General features: G+C 37.5%; 1 long non-coding RNA gene across 1 annotated transcript in view; it reads right to left on the minus strand.

Annotated features, from left to right (window-relative positions):
• LOC115286700 overlaps positions 1-7,952 on the minus strand; it is a 44,138-nt gene that overhangs the window by 14,017 nt on the left and 22,169 nt on the right. Inside the window, exon 2 of the long non-coding RNA XR_003906220.1 lies at positions 4,212-4,338. This is a non-coding gene — a long non-coding RNA (uncharacterized LOC115286700). The remainder of the gene's footprint in view (positions 1-4,211; positions 4,339-7,952) is intronic.

A 7,952-nucleotide genomic window follows, 5' to 3' on the forward strand; every position in this document is an offset into this window, starting at 1 on the left:
GCCCAACAGCCCAAGATTAAATTTCAATTGATCATAGTGAATAGTTCTTTCAATGTACTGTTGAATTCAATTTGCTAGCATTTTGTTGAGGATTTTTGCATCTAAGTTCATCAGGAATATTGGCCTGTAATTCTCCTTTTTAGTGCAGTCTTTGTCTGGTTTTAGAATCAAGGTAAGGCTAGCTACATAAAATGATTTTGGAAGTTTTCCTTCTATTTCTATTTTTTGGGGAACAGTTTGAGAAGAATGGATATTAACTCTTCTTTAAATGTCTGGTAGAATTCCCCTGGGGAGCCATCTGGCCAAGGACTCTTATTTATTGGGAGATTTTTGATTACTGATTCAATTTTTTTACTGGTTATGAATCTGTTCAAATTTTCTATTTCTTCCTGTTTCAGCTTTGGTAGTTTGTGAGTTTCTAGGAATTTGTCCATTTCTTCCAGATGACCTGGTTTGTGAGCACATATTTTTTATAGTATTCTCTTATAATTGTTTTTTTAAAATGCTTATTTATTTTTCAGAGAGACAGAGGCAGAGGGGAGAGGGAGACACAGAATTCAAAGCAGGCTTCAGGCTCTGAGCTGTCAGCACAGAGCCCAACAAGGAGCTCACACCCACAAACTGTGAGATCATGACCTGAGCCTAAGTCAGATGTTTAACTGACTGAGCCACCCAGGTGCCCCTCTTTTATAATTATTTGTATTTCTGTGGTGTGGGTGGTGATTGCTCCTCTTTTATTCATGATTTTATCTTTTTGGGTCCTTTTTATTTTCTTTTTGATAAGTCTAGATAGGGGGTTATCTATTTATTTTTTGTTTTATTAGAATGTTTTAAATGTTATTTTTGAGAAGGGGGAGAGAAAGAGGAAGAGAGAGAGAAGTAGGGGAGGAGCAGAGAGAGAGGAAGACAGAGAATTGAAGCAGGCTTCAGGTTCTGAACTATCAGCACATGCCCGATGTGTGGCTCAAACTCATAAACAGTGAGCTCATGACCTGAGCCAAAGTCGGACCCTTAACCAACTGAGCCACCGAGGCACCCCTGTTTTGTTAATTCTTTCAGTGAACCAGCTTCTTAGTTTCATTAATCTGTTCCACTGTTTTTATTTGTTTGAGTCTATATTATTTATTTCTGCTCTAATCTTTATTATTTCCCTTCTGTTGGCTTTAGAATTTATTTTCTGTTCCTTTTGTAGCTCCTTTAGGTGTAAAGTTAGGCTGTGTATTTGGAACCTTTCTTGCTTCTTGAGATAGGCCTGAATTGTAACATACTTCTCTCTTAGAACTGTCTTTGCTTCATCCTAAAGGTTTTAGATTGTTGTGTTTCATTTTCATTTGCTTCTATGTATTTTTTTTATTTCTTCTTGAATTTCCTGGTTATCCAATTCATTCTTTAGTAGGATGTTCTTTAACCTTCATGTATTTGAGGGCTTTCCATATTTTTTCTTGCAGTTGATTTCAAGGTGTATAGCATTGTGATCTGAAAATATGCATGCTCTGATTGCAATCTTTTTGTACTTGTTGAGGGCTATGCATTAGCCACATTTCAAATGCTCAGTAGTCACATGTGGCATGAAGCTACTATCTTTGACATTACAGACATAGGGCATTCTTATGATTATAGAATGTTCTATTGGACAGAAGTGGTTTAGACCAATCAGGCTTCCTTGAAGTTTAGATAAGATTAGATTTCTGAGTAAAACTGGGGTTCTGACAATAGGGGTGAATACATGCTTGGCTTTCAAGGAAAATAGTGTCTGCTACATGTGTTTACTTACGCAGCCAGCAAGTTACATATAAGTGTTTGCATGTAGATTAACAAAGAGAGCACTCTGCTGTGAAAGATCACAGTTCCTACATCTATTGCAGGTGCCTAAGTTATAATTTTGATGTTTACGATTGCAAAGATTTAGTGGAGTTGATTAATTCAAGGCATTTTGTTGACTTCTCTTAAACAAAACTGGGAATAATAAGGTGCATAATGTGTCTCCGTGCTTAGCTGAAATGCACTGAAGTCATCAGGAGTGGCGAATTGGTTGAAATGAACATTCAGAATACTTTGTTGGCATACAGTGCCACATGGAAGGAAAATTACAGCACTGTGCAGCCTTCTGAGACATTTCCCCCCTCCCTTTCCACCATGGGAAACTTATTCATCAGAGGTCAGTGTGAACAGGAGAGAATTAAAAAACATGCTTGATAGATCTGAGGCAGAAGGGTGTTAGAAAAGAACGGAATCACAATTTCCTGTAAGAAGAATAATTGGCTACTCCAGGGTTACATTGTGTTCATCCTCTCATTGACATCAAAGCAGAGAAATTAGATTGCCTTTTGAGTCTATTGCCCTGTTTTATAATCTAAGAGGGTGAGCTCCGCTAGTTATTTTAGATATTTAAAAAGGCATACCAAAGTTTTCAATTCTAAACCAATTAAGCCTCTTTTTAAGTTGAATGGGATATTTGAAATATGCTAAAATTAGAAAAAATCAACTAATTAAAAGTCTATATTGTGTAGTACTGACTGTAAAATAAACCAGATCATGAAAAAGTCAGTGGGTTTGCTGACAGCACAGAGATATAATGCAGCCCATCTCCCAGCACCATTAAATACTCAGGGGAGCAAGACTCCTTTGAGGGAAGCACATGAAGACAATAGATCACAGCCAGCTCCGGAGACTGCAGCTGCTTTCAGTCTTCTAGAAACTTTGAAGTTACCTTTGATTTTTTTTAAAAAATCTTCCTTTTATTCTGTTTTTTTTTTTTCATTCATAATATTGCTGGTATTCATCCTCTCTGCTTGGTCAGGTTCTCCAGAGAAACAGAATTAATAAGATATGCACGTACACACACATACACACACACACACACACACACACACACAGAGAGAGAGAGAGAGAGAGAGAGATTTTAAGAAATGGGTTCACATGATGGTGGAGACTGATACGTCCAAAATCTGTAGGGCAGGCCAGCAGAATAAAAATTTGGGTCAGGGTTAACGTTGCAGTCTTGAGTCTGACTTCCATAGGCCTCTAGGCTGGAAATTCAGGCAGGACTTTTGAGGACATTGTTGAGGAGAATTCCTTCTTTGGGAAATCCTCAGCTTTTACTTTAAAGGCCTTCAACTGATTGGATTAGGCTCTCCCTCTCACATTCTGGAAGGTGACTGCTTTCTTCAGAGCCTACTGAATACATCCGAAGACACCTTAATGGCCATGTCTAGACTGATATTTGACCAAATAATTGAGTACTGTAGCCTTTCCAAGTTAACACATAAAATTAACCGTCACGTTTTTCTTTTGGTTTACATATCTGCCTTAAATGTATGCTCTTTTAACCTCATGCCTGAAATGATTGAAGCAGACCCACATTGACCCTGGGCTAGGCTTCCAAGTTCTCCGTTCTTTAGTTTATCTTTCTTACGCTATTGTCGTATTCCTAGAACTTTTCTTCCCTGCAGTTCTCCATTATGTTACCTAGCTGATCAAACTACACTGATTCCCACTTACTTTCTGACTCTTTACTCCATTCTTGATGTTCTCAGTCTTCTCCACATGAATGGCCCATTCTGTGTTGATCATATCATAGTTAGGCTATTACGTTTCCTCCATTAATTTTCTAAGACTCTCCATATCATGGGTCCAAATTACATTTGCTCCAGTTCCCATGAGAACCTCGTAAATCTAGCATTTATACTATCTGTCACCAGTAGCTTATGGTTTAGCAATTAGTTGTTCTCTAGTTGTTTAATGTATGTATCTTTATCTTAATCAAATTGTACTGTACTTGAACTCGGGACCAGCATTGTGTTGCATTTCTCTGGTATTGCACCACTTCACCTAGAACAGTGATAGCCAGTGGTTACAAGATGGAGATGACTTGGCCAGTCACTGATTATGGCAAAAAAAAAAAGGTAGAACATTGTGTAATTCAAACCTAAATGATACATAGAAGCTGCAGTTGGAAACTAGAGTAATACAGCATTCTGGACTTTCCCTTTGAACTTCTGAGGATGAGCTTAGGACACTATAGTTTTACAGAGCTCTCCAAGGGGCAAGTCTGAACACTGACTGCTATTCAGCAGCCTACCATGGAGACCTCTTCTTATTTGGGAGCACCCATGAATTCTCAAAAGAGTTTAATGTATTTTTCCCTCAGATGGTGCTCAAGTATGTCTACATTGTCACTGCCTTGCATAAGATGCTTCTTACATTCTTACCTGGATCACAGACGTTTCCCAACTCTTCTGTGTGCTTGCCACCAGGTTCCTCTCCTGTATTGCCTCCATATTGCTTGGAGTGTTGATGCTCAAAATTTGCAAATCTGATTATGCTTCATCATCTCCCCTGTCCAGAAAGAAGTTCAATCCTCTTTACATGGTTGATGAAGCTGTTCAAGAGCTCTCTGCCAACCTTTATAGCCTAGACTCTCCTGCTGCCTCCATTCAGACTATGTGACTCAGAACAGTCTTGCCCTCTCTTTGAGTCTTTGCCTTTGTACATGCAAAGGATTTTATATGATAATTTGTGCCATTCATCCAAGTAGTACTTATTAATTAATCTGTAATGTTGGCATTGATAGACACTAAGGGTTCTGATATTAAAGATATAATCCCTTCCCTATCTGAACGCTGCTGACCAGTAGGAAGAGAGATACTCATTGAACAATAGCTATTGTGGAGGGAGAACATATTATTTACCAAGACTGGACTAAACATTTTTCATGAATTATCACCTAATCCTCACAACTGCACTGTAGAGAGCTGAGCTAGAGGGCAGGTCTTTGGAATTGGGAGCCCACCTCCTTAACTGCTGTGCTCCTCTGTGGCTATGCTGACAGAGTTAAGAGGAACCGTAGTCATATTATAGGAAACGTCATAAATTATTTGTGGTATAATCCCCTCAATTAATAGGAAAGAGAATTAAATGACATAAGACCAATACTTTTCTTTGTAACTTCCTTACATTGCACTGGACCAATATTTTTCTTACTTTTATAAGCGCCAGAAATTAAGCACCTGTGATGTGGCAGGTACTAAATCAAAATGTGAAAGTTCCAGTTCCTTTCCTTTAGCAGGTCACTCTGCCAGCCCTTCATGTGTAAACCCTGACATAGCTACGTCTGAGTCTTGGCTCCGGTCTTTGCTTAGTCATTTGTTCTTAGAAAGTTATTTAATCTCCTCTTTACTTTTTTTTTTTAAGTTTATTTGTTTATTTTGAGAGAAAGAGCATGAGCAGGGGAGGGGCAGAAAGAGGGGGAGAGAATCCCAATTGGGCTCCGCACTGTTGGTGCAGATCCCAATGTGGGGCTCAAACCCACAAACTGTGAGATTGTGACCAGAGCCAAAACCAAGAGTTGGGCACTTAATTGAGCCACCCAGGTGCCCCTAACCTGTTCTTAGTTTCCTTATCTGTAAAAGGAAAAGCACAATAGCTTGTAAGCCATGCTAAGAGTTAATGAAAGGTTTAAGTGGGAAAATGACATAATCAGAAGTGTGTTTTGGGGTAACTGGCTGGGGTAACTAACGCTGTACACAGTAAGGAGTCAGTGTACTAGAAGCTGATGTTACTGAAGGGTATGGGAAGAAGAAAACTTACACATACTTATGTGCTAAATTTTTCTCACCCAAGTGACAAAAGAGGTTGGACTTGCTCTTCCAAATTTCACGGACCCTACCTGAACCCTAAGTTTTGAACTACTGCCCTATTATTCTGATTAATTCAAATCACTCTAAGTCTCAGTCTCCTGAATGAAAGTCTTGTATAAGAACTAAAATAGTTTTGTATGGAAGATTCTATGAATCTTTAAGGGATGTGACTGTTTAATGGAATGAGATATATTATTTTAAGTGGTCTAAATCTTTTAAAGCAGAGAGTTGAGGAGTCATCTAAAATTAACTAACTGAGAGATAGCAATGAGAGCATTTTATTAGACACTCGGAAGTAACTAATAAATAAATAAATAGAAATGTTTAAAATTGGTATTTATAAGACTTGGGCCCAGAAGGCAAGATGGATCACTGAGGTTGAGGCTTCTGAGACCCAACAGCTGGGGATCTATTCTGATTCTCCCAGGCAGCTGGAGCAGGTGTTAAAGAGACTCTGGAAGCCACAGAGCCTTAAGGTGAAAACTAAGCTGCCTATTGGAAAGGCGCCCCCTGCAGTCAGAGCGACCGTACTCTGCAGGCTGTCCAAGGAGAAATAGCCCACAGTGAGTGAGCTCACCTGCCCCTAGTCACCCGGCAGCCCTTTACACGTCCAGAATTCTGCAGCAGGATAGCTCCAAGCATAAAGTAATATCCATTAAAGCAGCATATATGTCATCATCCAAATAGTCGAAACACGAGGTGTTTAAAAAGTACATCTGATTTAATATTCTTTGAAAATTAAATCGACTTGGTAGTGTGATTTAAAACTTTAATGTCATTGTTGACTCATACTGTGGAATAAATGAAAAATGGCATATGCTTTACCTTATTGAGTTATTTTAATCAGTAAAATTACTTTTCTTAATTACTCTATGTTAAAAGTTACATCATTAATTTATTAATCCAAAAGAAAAGGAACAAAAACCAGATGATTAAGGACATGTGAAATTATAAATAAGAATTTGTGGCTTAAGATAAGTGGAAGCTTATTTTGATTATAAACATGAGTGAGAAAGACACGTAACAATGAACTTGTCATATCTGTAGTGCAGTATGATAAGCTTAATATTAAGAGGCTGAAAGGTGATTGGGGTTTACTATATTTATCAATAGTACATTCACCTTTAATACAGTTTATCAAAGGCAGCTGGAACAATGTTATTAAAATAAGAGGGAGGAAAATTACATACTATGTATATCAAAAGGCCAGCGCTAGATTTGAAACTAATAACATTAGGCACTTCTCCATGAGGGATTTTCACTGGTTAAAATGTTAGTAGAACAGCGTTTTTATAGTTCACTAATTACTGTTCAGTGCATTCTCTGCAGATCTTTTGGGCTAATGTTTATAGCTTTCTTTTTTTTTTTTTTAACTCTTTCCTTTCAGTCCTTTGTACAACATGCATAGCAATTTTAACATTAGAAAGATAGACTCTTTTGTTATAAGAAACATATTTTACTGGTAATGTTAAAATAAACTCAGAGACCTTGAGGAACTTTTGTCGTTTAATGTAAATCAAATATAAGAAATCAGAAGAACTCTTCCTCAAGCCCTGTGTGTTCAGTACGCCCGGTCAGAGAAGAAAATGTAGTTATGAAATTGAAACCATACTCACACTTGTCATAGCAAATGCAACACTTATGTAAAAACAAAATCGCTATCAAGGAAAATTATTGAGCCTCTGATAAATTTGAGATATTGTGATAGACACACAATGGAGATACAGCCATGAAGAAGATATTCTGGTTGCCTCCAAAGGGTCCGTGGTCTGGTGGCCAAAAAGTCGTAAAAATAGAAAATAATGTAATTCAAACAGACTGTGTCTGGTAAGAGGTAAGCAGTGTGAATGTACATTTAAAAAAAAATGAGAATATGGGAGGATCCCAACATTAGAAAGCAGGCATTAAAGAGAAAAAAAAAGGGGGGAAGGAATGTAACTCTTAAAAGGAAAACCAATAATTAATGTATTTTCTGATTATATCTGTCATGGAATACAACTGATTTGATAGCTTATCTTAAATTATTTATTGAATATTTGGACTGACATGATAGAAACTGACAGTTTTGTGACATTGAGCAGAGTCAATGAAAGAAAAATTTATAAATAAGTAGTGTTGTTACATCAAAACTTCGTGGAATTAAGATTCAACTTAGCATATTATGTGATTTAAATTGATTTTTTTCTAGAATGAATTATCTTTTAATTTTTTTTCTTTTTCTTTTTTATAGTTTATTGACAAGTTGGTTTCCATATAACACACAGTGCTCATCCCAACAAGTGCCCTCCTCCATGCCCATCACCCATTCCCCCC

This window comes from Suricata suricatta, chromosome 3, assembly GCF_006229205.1.
Source record: "Suricata suricatta isolate VVHF042 chromosome 3, meerkat_22Aug2017_6uvM2_HiC, whole genome shotgun sequence".
NCBI classification, from domain to species: domain Eukaryota; kingdom Metazoa; phylum Chordata; class Mammalia; order Carnivora; family Herpestidae; genus Suricata; species Suricata suricatta.